We start from the raw sequence: 16,212 nt of genomic DNA on the forward strand, positions 1-16,212 counted from the left end.
AGATGCGGCATTAGCTCCTATCCGAGCTCGTTCAGCTTGCCTAATGTTTGCCTTGCGGTATGAGGTCTTGTGTTATCCTGGTAAAACAAAACTATGCGCCTATTCACTAAAGACGGTCGATTTTTTTTAAGTGCCTCATTCAGGTTTGATAGTTGATGGGAATAATAGTCAGCAGTTATCGTTTGGTTTGGTTCCATAAGTTCATAATAAACAATACCGCCCAAATCACACCAAATAGACAACAGAATCTTCTTGAGGGGAAGATCATCTCTAGGGGCCTTCAGACTTCAGGACGACCAGCGCGCGGGGCATCCTCCACGTCGCAGTTACCACTTCGGAATTTCGAAAACCACTTTTGCGCAGTCCTTACACTCACAGAATCCTCTCCGTCAGCAGTTTTTTTTCTGCAGCAGGAGTTGTTGCATTTTTACCACTTTTATAAAAAAATGCAAAATATGCCTCTTATACGCGTTTGAAGATTCCATTTTATTTTTTAACAACACGTGCTTCTATCCGCGATTGAAATCACTTGTTAAATGCACAATGTATCAAAAAAAATATAAATAGTTATGGGTAAAATACGCACGAACTTATGGACTGTCCTGATAAGAAGACGCAGCTAAAGCACAAGCGAAGTGCGATCCTTTTTAATCATATTTTAGTTTACCTGAAGCACTATTAATTAATTAAAATAAATCCAGATTGCATCTAAAAATGTGTTCCTGGAATTTTTACCCAAATTTACATTAGTTATAGAACTTATGGCATGACCATAATGAAAGGGCCGCTTACTTTTTAAAGTAAGTGACGTAAAATCTGCTTCTTCCCTTTCAATGCACACCTGCGAAGATGCGTTTTATCGAAACAGTGTGCCGAAATTTTGGCACAAATGAACAGGATGAAATTTTAGTTATATGACATTTTTTTTGTTTGGGCATCATTTACTTCGTAGATGAATTAGAGTATTGCTTCCTTTTGCTTGAAAAATCTATAAAATGGAATTCTGGACCGTGCGTTTTATGAAGCAGTCAATTTCAATTACTCAGGGGGACCAGGTGGTCTAGAACTTGAAAATTTAGGGTATTTTCAGGAATTTTTTTTACAATAAAAACAAAGAAAAACGATATATAAATTTGCTAGGATTTTTAAAAGTACTCAATTTTAATAATTTTAAAAATGTCGCTGAAGTTGACCCTCCCAAAGAATTGGACCTGAACGGTGTTGTCCATTTTGGTTCTTCTATTTATCGAAAACACAAAAACTAAAAAAATTATTAATCAGTACGACTGTAGCTATGTCCCGTTACTAGAATAAAAAAAATGACAAAATGGCTCTCTTTTGAATTTGACACTCTAAAAATCGTTTGTTTTCAGTTTCTTAATAAAAAAATACGATATAATTTAAATATGATAAGATCATTTTAGTACGGGCGATAGCCATTGATGTAGTGAACATATTAAAGTTTCAAACGATTCGGTTGAATAGTTCTTTTTTTTTTTTTTTGACAACACCAGGCCGAAAAAAGTCGTTTCGAGATAAATGAGCTTAAAATTTCAGGTACAGAAGCGCGCGGATTGCTCTCTACCTAGTTAATGGGTTGTAGAAGCTATAATATAGGGAATTTCCGCATGAAAATTTATTTTCTTAAGATACTAATATATAATTTCGAATTATTGAAAAAAAAAAACAAAACTCGATTTTTTGAAATTTCTAGACCACTGGGTCCCCTTAACATAATTCATTATTGCAACATTGAAGGGCTTTTTTCGAAAATAAAATGGTAAAATATCTGCATACATTGCGTTAAATAACTATAGCACTAGGACTTATTAACGAATTTTGGCAATTTATTATTTTAATAAATTTAAAATAAATAAATGTATAAATATATTAATTAAAAATTCGAGTCTGCAGTTTTAGTGCCCATAGGATTTTCGGATAATAAAGTGCAACTTTCAACTGGCTCAAAAATCGCTGGGTTTTTTACAATTTTGTTTTCTTTTTGCTGGTGGACTCGTGATTTTCTCCACATAATGAATGGTGGTTCTAAAACCGCTATCAATGCAACTTGGATGAAATATATTCATAATCCCCGAATCCACATTTCACATAAACTAAAAATTTACGGTCGATCATGTGGGGAGCAAGTTTGGGGTGCCGACGAATACGATTCAGTTGAGAGACTTATACGTCCCTTTATTAAAACATTTATTTTTTTGGCGCAATTATATACATATACTCCGACTTTGCGCTGTTTTATTCTGTAAAGACACAGGCTTCCACGCCTCCTTGCTGAGGAGACTGTACGCCTCGGCGCTCATTGGGCAAAAAAGTAAAAGGATATCTCGCTAATGTTAAATATGGAGCCACTTAATGCTTTTACTTCTGAGTCCTTGTCTGTGTTCAAACCTTCGTTACTAGACAATCTTAAGAGCAAAAAACTTTCGGTTTTTCTAGACACTGCTGTTAAATTAGAATCATACGATTTGTATTGTATGCTAACTTAGGTACCACTTAGAGATATTAAATACTTCACTGATGATTTTTCTGCTCACGCTATTAGCTTAATTTTTCATGCAAGAGGAAGTTTTCTATGTTAAACTAAACTTTACGCAACTAAGAGGAGCTAACAAAATTGCACGCACTTTGCTTCTCTTTAAGCCGGAGCTATAAAATGGCAAAGAAGCAGAGTTTTAACATTAGAAATCTTGCAAAACCAATTTAACGCTATCTATTTGCGAAAACTTAAATTACTTTCTGGCCAACGAGTATATGTATAACAGTGCCATCTCCCTCTCTCTCCAATAATTTGTCCGCCCACTGTACTGCTAATATACAATTTTACCCCTACTTCTTCGACATGTCGATTTCACACAAAAACGAAATCTTTGTCAATGTAAATAAGATTGAAATCAAGAAAGGAAAACAATTTAAATAAAAGGAAATAACAATGCGCACGGAAACTATTTCTGTAGACAAAACCCAAGAGGAAAGGAATTTTTAGGAATTTTATGAAAAGGAGGAAATAGATAGTTGGGATAAGTGAAGTGAAATCCAACTAGAAACAGTGATGTGTTGGAAATGCAAGGAAAAGATTTACAAATAAAGGTAAGAAACAATGCGTGCAAAGGATATTGTTAAGGCGATGCTGGGAAAGGAAGTTGCAGCTCACAAAGCGGAAAGCTGAATGCGGGGGCAGCAGGAAGCGAATGGAAGTTGAAACGAGCAGAGAAATAAAACATTTAAGTGCTTCGCCTGTCAAAAAGTGTCAGGAAGCTGAGCACGCATAGATTTTATTTTTGCGCAAGTTTCGTAGGCATTGCAGTACAATAGTTGAAAAAGTTTGCTGAAATGTTAAAATCAAACAAAAGTTATAGGTGTGTATGTATGCACACTATTGTATGTCTACGTGCGTACATATAAGCACAAATAAAAGAAAAAAGAGTGAAGTGGGCTGTGAGTATGAAATAAGAAAAAAACGCAAAAACAAAAAGAATGGGCGTGGCATTGTTGACAAGCAACACTTGAATATTGAGAACAAAAGCAAGAAGAAGAAGAAAAAAATAAAATAACAGTCGACGGAAAAACAAACGCAGACGACTATGAATCGAACTATTTAGGTAAGATGGATTTAGGGTAGCCAAGGAAACGCTGGCGTAAAAAGAGTCCAAGTGTTGACAACAGCTTAACAGCCAAATGGATTAAGGTGGCGGTGGCGACAAGCCGACGAATGGCCCATTGGCAGAATATAAACGGCGCACATATTCACATACATTTCTACATATGTAAGTAGGTGTGCTAGAAAACAAAAAATGCATTACTTATGAATAGAAACACAATTTCAGCGTAGAAAAAGAAAAGAAATAGGACAGAAAATTCGTAGGAAGGAGAGAAGGATGAAACATGTTAAGAAAAAACGAAAGGCACGCATAAGAAAAGTATAAGGAAATATTAAGGATAAATTTAACTCAAATAGTTACAGAAAAGTAAAAAGTGAAAGTAAATTTACGCTGCGAAAAAGCATTTAAAAAGACACGTTTTTTCAGGCATAAGAGCGTACTGAGGTGTAAAAAAATGTAATTAATTTTTTGCTTAATCTAAAAAAGGTCATTTTTGGCTTAATATTAGAGCAAGTTCTTAGGTATATTTTAGGATGTTTCTGATAATTATTCTCAATAATTAGAAAAATTATGATTGCAAAGGCTTAGGAATAATTATTGATTTTTTTACTCAAGAGCCAGATCATCCAATTCCTAAGTAAAATCGGTCCCTGAGTTTTAAAATCTACATAGTTTTAAATAGACAACATTCCAATGGGCCTAGAATTTTAAAGGATGTTGCTATTTTTTTTTAACTATGATTTTTATCCTTTAACAGATGCAGAATGCAGAGATGTGGCCAACATTAGACCGTTAACCGGCTCTCAAAGACTTTGAAGGAATCAGCTGATTTTCTGACATAAGCGGAGTTATAACAACGGCTTGCTTACAAAAAAACTGAGATTATATTGGTAATATACAAAAACAAATCAACGTAGACCCGCCCATATTTGTTTCTTACCAAGTGAACAACGACTGATTGGACGAGTGTGTGAATACCTATGTTTGAAATGAGCGGGCAGAATTCGGCCGAAGTTACTCTCACAATTTTGCTTCGGATGGCCAAAATTGATAATCTATCATCCTTTGACTCAAATTTGCATTCCAAGCAGAACGGCGGGTAAGAATTATTCGTCCTGTGGAGGCTACTGGCATAGAGCTTTAGTTGCATTGTTTAGCTTTGATGAGCTTTTGCCGAGCCGGCCACCAGTCTGGATGGACTCTCAGGTAAGTGACACAGTCAATGTGTGGAATTTATACATTGTTTATTATCAACGGTTGGCAATTGTGTTTATTTAGCGTGGAAGTAACCTGCTTGCATTTCTGCTCATTTTTTTGTTTCCGTCACTTCACAAGCCATTATTCTACGACTGACCAAGGCTACAGGGTTTGGTAAGAACACTTCCTTTTGGTACCCCAGCAAAAATAATTTGGTCTTCTGCCGACGACCCTGGCAGCCAGCATTTTGTCTTTAAATAGAATGATTATTTGTAACTATTGGCCTTTTACAATACTAAAAAAATATTCATTTTCTTTCATAAAGATATTAATTTAGGAGATTGTGGGTACTTTGCGACAGTAGCACTTGATTTTGTACACGCAAAAGATCATCCAGCCAAACTCGATCGAATGCCTGGGCAACGTCCGGAAAGAAATATGAGTGCAGTACTGTCGTTGCTAAAATGCCGAATGAATTTCCGAATAAATATGATTTACTTGTTCGATTGTTTCGAGTTTTTCCGTGTTTGGTGGGTTAGGATAATATTATGAATCCGCAAATGGGGACAAAGTCTAAGCACTACAAGTTTCTCAAATAGCTTTGAAAGGCTTGGAAGCAGGCTGATGCGCCTGTATGATAACCGCTGAGCGATTCATGTCAAATGATCGAAGTATTTTGGATATTGTCGTAATTTTTCTGAGAATTGGTTTATTGCTAGAATTGGAAATAAGAAACAAATTGAAATAACTTTGAAGTAAATCATTTCGAAATTTAATAAAAAATACTAAAAACTGTAGTATATAGAGTTCTTTAAAATGAGATTACTTTCATTCCTTTCAACTTAATTTTTTTTTTTTTAATTTTTTACGATAAAAAATACTTCTTAAAAGAACTTGTTTGAAAAAAAGTTATTTTTTCGTTCACAATTTTTCGGGAAACACCATTTTGCCATTTTGCCACTTTTTACCACCATGAAACTTTCAGGAACTACTCTATACCAGTATTTTCAACAATGGATAAATTTAAATTTTTACAAAAATTTACAACCACGTTCATAATATGAGACTTGGAACACTTGGTATGGAATCGTGCGACTGCGATCTGTTCTTGTCTGGTTTTTGAATCATTACATTCATTGAGTTTTTCCTCTGGGTCAGTGGTTTAACCCTCCGTTGGACACCTTTTTCAAAACCTTCGGTTGTGCAGCCGGGTCTAGGCTTTTTTTCGTCTTGTTCAGGAATTCTTTTTAAAAGAATATATCCATAAATCGATAGAAAATTTATTTTTGAAAACCTACTTGGAAGCTGAAATCATTAGCTATAATAGAAATATCTTAAATTAAATTCAAAAAATGAAAAAGCCAGTCTGGCCAGACCCAGATGCCCAACGGAGGGCATATTTTGTACCGAGGGTTAATATTTGCTCATAATTGGCAAGAAGCGCAATCCTTTAAAAATTTCAAGGATTGTGCAATTGCAATCGGAATGAGCTTTGCGCAGTTTCGTGACCGTGGACAAAGCATGGATGGTAAGTACCTTGGATGTTAAGAAACTGAAGGTACAGTGGATTTATCATAGCTAATCTAAGCCTAAGATTGCCAGGATGGATTCGATAGTCAAGAACAGTATTTTGGAGTACGCGGGTTGGCATTCATTTTAAATGTCTCGATAAGAATCTGTGTTAGCCGTCATGTCACAAATGGAGAGACCTACAGTTTTAAGCTGCCTATGAACGGCAGATATTTTTTATGAGGAGCTTTTCATAGCAGAAATACACTCGGAGGTTTACCACTGCCTGACGAGGGTGACCGTCATATACTTTATTATATTACGCTACTTTCCAGTTAATCCTTTAATACCACAAGGTTTCTTAAATCGGTATCCTGCCGGCTTATAGGGTCAACTCTTTTAATGCCGCGTTTTTGTTTGCTTTGTTTTGATTTCTTTAGAAAATTTCTAATAAAACTAAAGACTCTGGACATGAATAATGTAGCTTAGAACGCAATATTCGAGATCAATAACTGTCCACGTTTGAAAGCAGTCATTCTTTTTGACAACTCAGTCTTAATCAAAAATGTTGGCATAGTTCCAGCTCAATTTCATCAATGCAACCCGTATTATCGTTGCGTAGTTATTTCTTATTTGTTGGCTCATAACTTTACTTTCCTATGAACTCAAAACAATAAATAAATTCACGTCAGAACGCAAGATTTTGGTAGCAAATTCATATAGCCGCGTGGCAGGGTAACAACATTTTAGAGCGTCCACCGTTTTTATAGGGGCTCGAAAGTAACGTTAATCGCACAAAATACGGTATAAATGAAGCACCCGTTACATTACCTCATAGCGCCATAGCCATAACAGTAATTTTATTTCTTCGCAAATACGTTGCTTTCGGCGTTTAGCCACTATGACCGTCCAAGCGAACAACCAACCAATGCCGAGTAGGGCATCTGCTCTTTGACGCGCTCCAATCATGTGTGTATACCTACTAATGCATTTTTTTCTGCTTCATAAATTTTTATGGCTTGTAGCAACAATAAAAGAAAATAAGATTATATATAAAGCAACGGTAAATAAATATAGATGAAAAAATAATTGAATTCCGAAGACTACTTAACCACAGAAGAGTCGTGCTGAGGGCGACTCGCTAACGCCCATTAAGAGCTGCCGAAGTGGCATTACCAGCCATCAGCCATTAGCCAACAAGCCCTATTGCAAGTCAAAAATGCACACATATTTACGCATCGAACACTCAAACTCCCCAAATGCATACACTGCACTTGTAATTCCAGTTGCAAGTGGGCAGCTCACGCTCCCTAGTCGCATAGCTGGTAGCGCGAAGAATTCTTCAACTTCAACAGCCCTCAATTGCTTGTACAAGTACACATTTCATTCATTTATTTTTACATTGCACTGGTTTGTGAATTTACAACACTTCGGACGCACTTTGACTCTCTTCCATCCAGCATTACGACTGCTGCGTTTTATTGCTTACGTAGCGGAAAAGAAAGCTTGTAGCAAAAATAAATTAAATGAGCGTACATACATTGTGTGAGTGTGTAAGTATGTGAGGTCAGGCGGAAACAAAACATTCGTTGCGGTCGTGTTGGCATTTTCTTCACTTGAATTTCCGCTTCCTTTTTAGTGCTCCCCTCCTTCTTCATTGCAATCACGTTCTGCGCTTTTCTCTCCTCTTCCCCTCTGGTCCTGATTTGCACACACCAGCTGCGAGTGCTTGCTGTTTAATTGTCCAGTTCGAATTGTCAGGATTACTTCCATTAGAAGCAATTATGGTTCTGGGTGAAGGCAAGCAATGAATTGTTACAATTCTGAAGCTTTCATGTTTGAAATAATTTTACTTTTCTTGGAAATGAAACTTGGAGAGGCACCATTTGGCGCACCTAAATAACAAAGCTGCTTAAAGTATGCTATTTATTTTCCTAGACTGGCTCAAATAAGAAAGATTGGAGCTTTTGAAGCTGTGTTGAAATGTGCGTTAGCTGATATATTTCTGTTGTTTCTGATATATTTCCCATGCATACACAAAATACGTACTCGACCTACTTGCATTGATATAGAATCACTAAACCTATTTGATATGAAATTGGAAAGATTTCAGCATTATCATTATTCCTGCGTCTCCGCTGCGGAGCATAGGGCCAAAGCAAAATTGTTCCATTTTGTGTGATTACCGGATATATTTTTCACTTGCTGCCAGGTCATTGTTTTGTCCTCGGGTCATTATTATTCCGCTTCGATGCAGCGTCGCCAAGAGCCCCTATGTCTGCCTTTTCTGCGCTGTCCTTATTTCAATTGCGATTGGTTTTTGATGGCATCGTCGATACGATGCGGTGTTAGATATCCAGTTGTTTGGCCACCAGATACGTAGAATGCGTCTCAAGTAGCGGTTCACGAGCACTTGAAGCTTCTATACAATTTCCGCAGACAGGCACCATGTTTGACAGGCGTAGAGCAGAACTGGTTTAACATTGGAGTTGAAAATCCTTATTTTTGTTGTACTGTGCACTTGCTTGGACTGCCATACCGGACGAAGATTTGCAAATGCACCTCTTGCTCTTTGCAATCTTGTAGATACTTCCTTTTTGCTTCCGCTTTCCGTAGTGAATTGACTTCCAAGGCATTGAAAAACGTTTACATTTTTAATATTTTCCTCTCCGATATTGTAGAATGCATCGCTCGTGTGTACTGCCAAAGACTTAGCCTTCCAATTAATTTTAGCATAAAATTTCACTCAAATGGTTGTCTCGATTGTGACTGTATCGAGCCATCCAGCATCAAATAAATTTTGCAGCACATTCGCGTTGATATTGGCGAAAGCTGAATTCCAGCTATAGCAGTAACTGTATTGTGTTTAAGGCCTTACTTCGTCCTACAATCCACCTTCTCCTTGAATGCAGCACTAAAGCGCGGAGAAGGTTGAGACATATCGACCAATTGTAGCCAGAAGAAAGGCATATACGCTCAGACCAACCCAGCCCTATCTTAAGTTTAATAGGTTTGGATGAGGTACTGTGATGAGTAGAGGGCACACAACCTCATGAGGTCGAAGCCCAAATCAAATTGAATCTAATCGTTCCTACAAAAAAAGTCGAACGATACTAAATCGAGCCTCGGTAAAGGCATCTTCAAAAAAGTTGACTACAAAATCAATTCGAACGATACTAAATCGTAACTCGGTGAAGACCAACTGACATCTTCAAAAAAGCTGACTACACTATTCTCGAATTAACGCTACTGAAGTAAAACAAAACAACAAATTTCATAGCACAAATGATTCAAAAAGTTCCTACTTAGGGTTCCTCGCTTTCTTTATATTAACAAAAGTTTTTCAGCAGAATAGCTGAAAATTCCTGCTGTTCCAAAGCCCTTGCAGAAAAGGCGATAATTGTCTCTAAAGTTTGAGTTAATTAAACCTTGTCAGCGAATAAGCCGAGGTCTCTATGCAGGATTCACCTCATTCTTAAAAAATGTATGGTCCGGTATTCCGGGATTTGGGGATATTTTTAAAACGAATTACGGCCAATATCGCCATACCTAACTCACAAAGATATGAACTGAGATTTTTGTTTAAATATTTTTGTGTTACTCTTATTTAATTTGTTTTGTGCGCACTTTGTTCATTTTTCTTAAAAGGTAGAATGACTCATATGTGAAGAAGGTAGAGAGAAGATTAAAAGGTAAAAAAGATCGCACATTTCTCATATGTTATACCATTGGGGCCGATAGGAATATAATCTACACTAATATTATAAAGAGGAAAACTTTGTTTGTTTGGTTGTAATGAATAGGCTCAAAAACTACTGGACCGATTTTAAAAATTCTTTCACCATTCGAAAGCTACATCATCCACGAGTAACATGGATTATATTTTATTTTGGAAATAGGGCTCGAGATATAGGTCAAAACGTGGACCCGGGTAGCCTGCGGATGTGTATGTACAATATGGGTATCAAATGGAAGCTGTTGGTGAATGCTTTAGTCCAGAGTATTTTTCATGCCGCTCCGTGACTAGGGTCTCGAGATAGAGACCAAAACGTGGACCCTAGAATGTGTTTGTACAATATGGATATCAAATTGAAGCTGTTGGTGAATGCTTTAGTACAGAGCATTTTTCATGCCGCTCCGTGATTGGGGTCTCGAGATATAGATCAAAACGTGGACCCGGATAACCTTTGGTTGTGTATGTACAATATGGGTATCAAATGAAAGCTGTTGATAAGTGCTTTAATACGGGGTAATTTTCATACCTATTGATGACTAGGGTCTCGAAATATATGCCAAAACGTGGACCAGTCGTGTCTTTGCACCGAATTAAACCAAACTTACGCACATTGTTAAGTAAGTATTGAAAATGGGTTTCGTAAAGTTTGGTTGCAATTCGGAGCACTGGCAACGGGTACAGCGTTCTTTTGAACCAGCCATAATGTCGCTTACTTTTTTAACGCTTGGGGCGGAACTGAACTGTCAAATTGACAGTGTGAGCTACAATGTGTCAATATTTCTTTCTGATTTGGATGCCATAAGGAAAAAACGTAAGTGCAACATGTAAAAATTGTTTGTGAATTTTTTTGGAGTGGATTTTGGAACAGTGAATAATTTCTTACGAAATTTGAGAATTTACTGTGAAATCCGAATGAAATTATGTGTTCGTGGAAAAAAATTTTTTTTTCGTTTTTTTTTTTTTTTGAAAAATATAAATGGATAATGGTTAAAAAAGCTCCAATGCTTAATAAAACATATAAATTGAAACGAAAAATTCATGGATGATCAGGAAAAAAGACGATTGTTTATTCATATGCATTGATTTGAAATTTAAAAACAATCTTCTTTTTTCCTGATTTTCAATTTATATTTTATATTTATTCAAAAACAAATAGAAAAACAAAAAATATTGTTTATGCCAAAGCGCTTGAATAAAGAATAACGAAATAAATAATATGAAAATCATATATTTTCTGTTCTAAACCATATCTATTCTATTTTAGTGTGCCCAGCGAAGGGGGCCGGGTTTGCTAGTATTATATATAATATTTAGGTCCATCTACACCAAACATACAATTGCGATGTAATTTTGAAGCGTAATTGCAAAAAATGCTTATAAGATTATTTGGTTCAGCTAGGTGGCGTATTGAGGAAATGACTTAGATACGTAAGAAATAATATATTTCATGCAATCCACTGAGTTCCACTTATTTTGAAATAAATATTGAGACACCACCTCGATTCGGGGATGGCGTAAAACATTGGATGAATTTTATTATCCAAACGCAAACCATAAATTAGAGATATATAACGTACATATATACTCGGCAGAAAAAGACTTCGTACATGGTTCTGGCTTATTTCCTTTCATCCAAAAATAACTTATCTTTACCGAATTTCCGTGAAAAATAACATTCTATGGCTTAGTGCTAGTCTATCGATAAATTTACAAAAAAAAAACTAATTCGGCAGTGTAGAAAAAGTCTGCATACATGTAGTAAAATGGGTATTACACGTGTCATAGAATAGTGTACGAGGTGTTTTCAAAAAATAAGGGGAATTTTAAAATTGTGCGGGTTACGTACATTAGACGGTTTAGCATTTTGACGGTTTAGCAAAGTTTAGTTTGTTTGTGAGACAAGTGTTTTGCGTGTTCGGCGATTTTCTGCTATCGAAAAAAAAGGATCAAAGAAGTTGCATCAAATTTGTTATAAAAAATGGAATTAAAAGCTCAATAACATGTTGACAATGGCATGCGGTGAGACTATTTTGAGTCAAAGAAACGTTTACAAGTAGTACAAGCTTTTCACAAGAAGAAGAAAGAAGTGGAAGAAGAATGGAATCACATTTAGAGAAGCTGTTGAGGGTGTCGGCATATTGGTTGGCTCATGGCATGCAATCTGTTCGGAAATTTTTCGCATGAACCGTGTGGCAGCGAAGTTCGTTCCAAAATTACTGAATTTGGACCAAAAACAAAGTCGCATGACCATCGCTCAGGAATTGTTGAATGACGTCAACGATCATCCAGATTTGCGTATCATGCGTATATTATTATAACATCGAAACCAAAGCCCAATCGTCCCAATGAAAGAGGCCAGGAGAGTCAAGACTAAAAAAAGCACGCCAAGTTCGATCGAATGTCGAGTCCAAGAAGAGTCCTGGAGAGCAAAGACTTAAAAAAGAACGCCAAGCTCGTTCAATGTCGAGGTATTTCGCACTGTTTTCTTCGATTATCATGGCGTGGCACATCAGAAGTTCTTACCTTGAAGTTATGCGCCGTTTGCGTGAAGCAATACGAACAAATCGCCCGGAGTTGTGGAAAAAAATGCATGGCTTTTGTGCCTGCTCACTCATCTTTGCTTGTGAGAGATTTTTTGTCCAAAAACAACACAACAAAACAACAGATTAAGCCCCATGCAACTATTTCCTGTTCCCATGATTGAAGAGACCCATGAAAGGAAGGCGTTTTGCGACTAATCACGAATCGCTGAGAGAGCGCAAGGGCATACCACTAGTGCATATCAGAGCTGCCTGGAAAAAAACGCTGGCGTGAGTGTATTATATCTGAGGAGACTTGCAAAGAGATGAAATAGAAATTGATTAATAAATACAAATTTTTTGAGAAAAATGGAAATTCACCTTTTTCACACCTCGTAAAGGTATTGGAAAGTTATATTCGCATTTTTTTTCATAAAAACAAAATGCACAACAGAATACGCACAGCACTGACAGAATTCGCAAACTTTCAAAAAAAGCAGGCATACCGCGCGCAAAAATCCCTTTCGCAAGCGAACATATAAACAAGCCTCGGAAGCTTTGGGTGCAGGTTATTTTCTCCAATGAGAGCAATTAATGTTTTGTTCTATTTGTATGTTATTGATGAAATATTTATCTCTTTTATTTCCATAAAACTGCAAGCTAAACATCCTTGAATGAATTTAAAATAAATTGAGTTTCATAAATGCGATATAAAAGTCTCATAGGTAGGGTGTTTGTGATTCCCTACACACTTTCATCCTCCAAACTAAAAAAAAAATTTTAAAAAAGGTGTATGACAGATGGTATTTCTTATGTCAGATATACTCCTTGGGTTACCATGCCAATGAGCTATTTTGTTCTTTTGAAAAAAGTGGTAATTTATGGTGCAGTGTAATTAGTAAACAGCTGGCGAAACTTTCAATCTATATGCGCATTTCCTACTTGGAACTGAATTGATTACATAGATGTACGTAATTAGGTACCGCTAAAAACATATGCACATTATGGCAATCAGTTACGAACTTTTATGTCCCAATTTTCTTTCAAATTTCTTCTTCTTATTTTTGTGCTAATTTTCCAGATCGTTCCACTAGCTGTTTGAAAATCTGAAATTCCGCCAACTTGCTTTATTACTTTGTTGTTTCAGCAACGATGCATGTGCGTTTCGTATCTATACCTCTCCTTTTTTGCTAGCATTTCTTTATCTGGTTATTTTAACTTGTGGTGTTTTTGACGCAGTTATTAAATTTTTTCGTTGACATTCTTACAGCAACCGAAACTTGTAAATCTCAACGAAACTTTCGCCATCTCACCACCTTCGGTCGGTACTAGGCACTTCGTTGACGCTCTGTATTCAGTATATACAGAGCCACAGTAAAGCACCAACAACAACAACAACGAAATATTCTTCATTTCCTTGCCAGCCAACAACTTTATTGTCTTTCGCCGCCATTTTTCGTCATTTTTCCGCGTGCCCTCTGCAAAGTTCTGCTTTCGTAATTGTGATCCGTACTTTGGCCCGCCCCAGGAGTCCTTGCTATCTTTAATTTTAATTTTGAAGCAAGTTATGCGAGTTGTAATAGCAAAGCAGACAGCCGGTGTCACAGTGGCAACTCCAGTAGGCCGAGAGTGTAAGCTGAAGCACAAAAATGCTGCAGCTGTGGTAAATACCATGCACGCTGGGATGTTGCTGCCCTTTTCTTGTTTTTCGCTTTTTGATCATTTTATTGTTGTTGCTTTTTTGTCGCTTGTTGTGGCTTCTACGCATTGGATTATTGCTGTTACAAACTATTTATACTGCACACTTTTTGCTGACATAGAAAATGTTCCTACCAACAAAGAGGGCGCACGCAAACATAAAATAACTTACTTATGTGTGTACTTCTGTGAACACATATTTATGTGTGTGTGTATTCATGTATGTATGTAGTGTGCTTGTATTTGCAAGTAAATTTTTTCCTACGTCAAATATGTATGTAGAATGTCCCAAAAAGTTTTGTGGCAGCTTGTTGAATAATTGAAATGCCCACAAGTCGCCGAGGTGGTAAGATGACGGACTAGAGCAAAAGCAAAAGGTTTCCTTACGACAAATACAACAAGTTTGAAATTTTTGCTCCTTATATTGTATTTATATATTTTCCTTAGATTTTTAGAAATTGCTACAGTTTACTTTGTTTGTAAACAAATTATTATGTATGAATGCATATTCTTGGAATATATGCCCGTACAGTGAAGGCATAAAGTCTGCACAGAAAAGCAAGTTTCCTAATTTTGACAGAAATTTTCACTGCTTTTACTGGCATAACAAGAACCATAAGGCCATGCCCAACGATCGCGCTCTAGAGAGAGTCAGAGTATCTGATTGCTGACTTATGAAAAAGTCCAACAATTTTACAAAAAATGTTACTTAAAATGAGCAAATGCTCATATTATGAAGAAGTGCATCTTCAGAACCAACTTTGCCAAAAACAGTAGTAGACCAGAGCGCACGAGCTTTTCATGAAGAGTTATGAATGTTATGTATTAAACGACTTCAAATATAATTTCTGTTCTCAGACTCGATGAAATTTAAGGAGGTTGTGGTACATTTTAACCCGCCAGCCCTACCTAAATTCGCATTTTTGACCCAGTCACATTAAAAGAGGAGATTAAGTAATGCTGATCTGCACATATTTTATAGTAAATTTATGGAAAAAAAGATGTTTCTTATGAAATTCAATGGCAAATTTCAAAACCTTCGAAGCACATGTAAATATTAAAAATAATAAAAAAATTAAAATTTTAATTTCAATTTTGATTTTGATTTAATCATATTTTTAGCCGTAAAAGAATTTTTACAGCCATGGAAAAATTGTAGCATCAAGAACACAATTTGTTTCTTTTTGCCCACTCTAATACCAAATTAATCTCTTTATCGATAGACTCATAATTTTTGCAAATTGCGTCGTATGTCAGTCATATATTTAGCCACAAAAGAATTGTAGAATCAAGAAATTTTGTTTGGCCATCCTAATACAAAATTAATCACTCTTTCGGAGGATTCATAATTTTTGCAATTAGCATCATAAGTAAATCTTATTTTTAGCCATAGAAAAATTACAACATCAGCAAAAAACACTTTTCCCCCATCCAAATACAAGGTGGCGCAAAATTAGTCACTCTATCGGAAGATTTATAATTTTTGCAATTAGCATCATAAGTAAATCATATTTTTAGCCATATAAGAATTGCAACATCAGCAAAAAACAGTTTTCCCCCATCCAAATACAAGGTGCGCAAAATTAGACACTCTATCGGAAGATTTATAATTTTGGCGAATAGCATCGTACCTCAAACATTTTTCGCCATAGAAGAATTGTTGCGTCAAGAAACAAAATTTGGTTTGGCCATACTAATACAGAGTGGCGCAAAATTAATCACTCTATCGGAAGATTCCCAAGTTTTGCAAATTGCGTCGTACGTCAATCATATTTTTAGCCACAGAAGAATTGTAGCTTCAAGAAAATAAAATTTGTTTTGGCCATCCTAATACAGGGTGGCGCAAAATTAATCACTCCATCGGAAGATTCCCAAGTTTTGCAAATTTCGTTGTACGTTAATCATATTTTTAACTACAGAGCAATTGTAGCAT

This window comes from Anastrepha ludens, chromosome 2 (genome assembly GCF_028408465.1).
Source record: "Anastrepha ludens isolate Willacy chromosome 2, idAnaLude1.1, whole genome shotgun sequence".
NCBI lineage: Eukaryota > Metazoa > Arthropoda > Insecta > Diptera > Tephritidae > Anastrepha > Anastrepha ludens.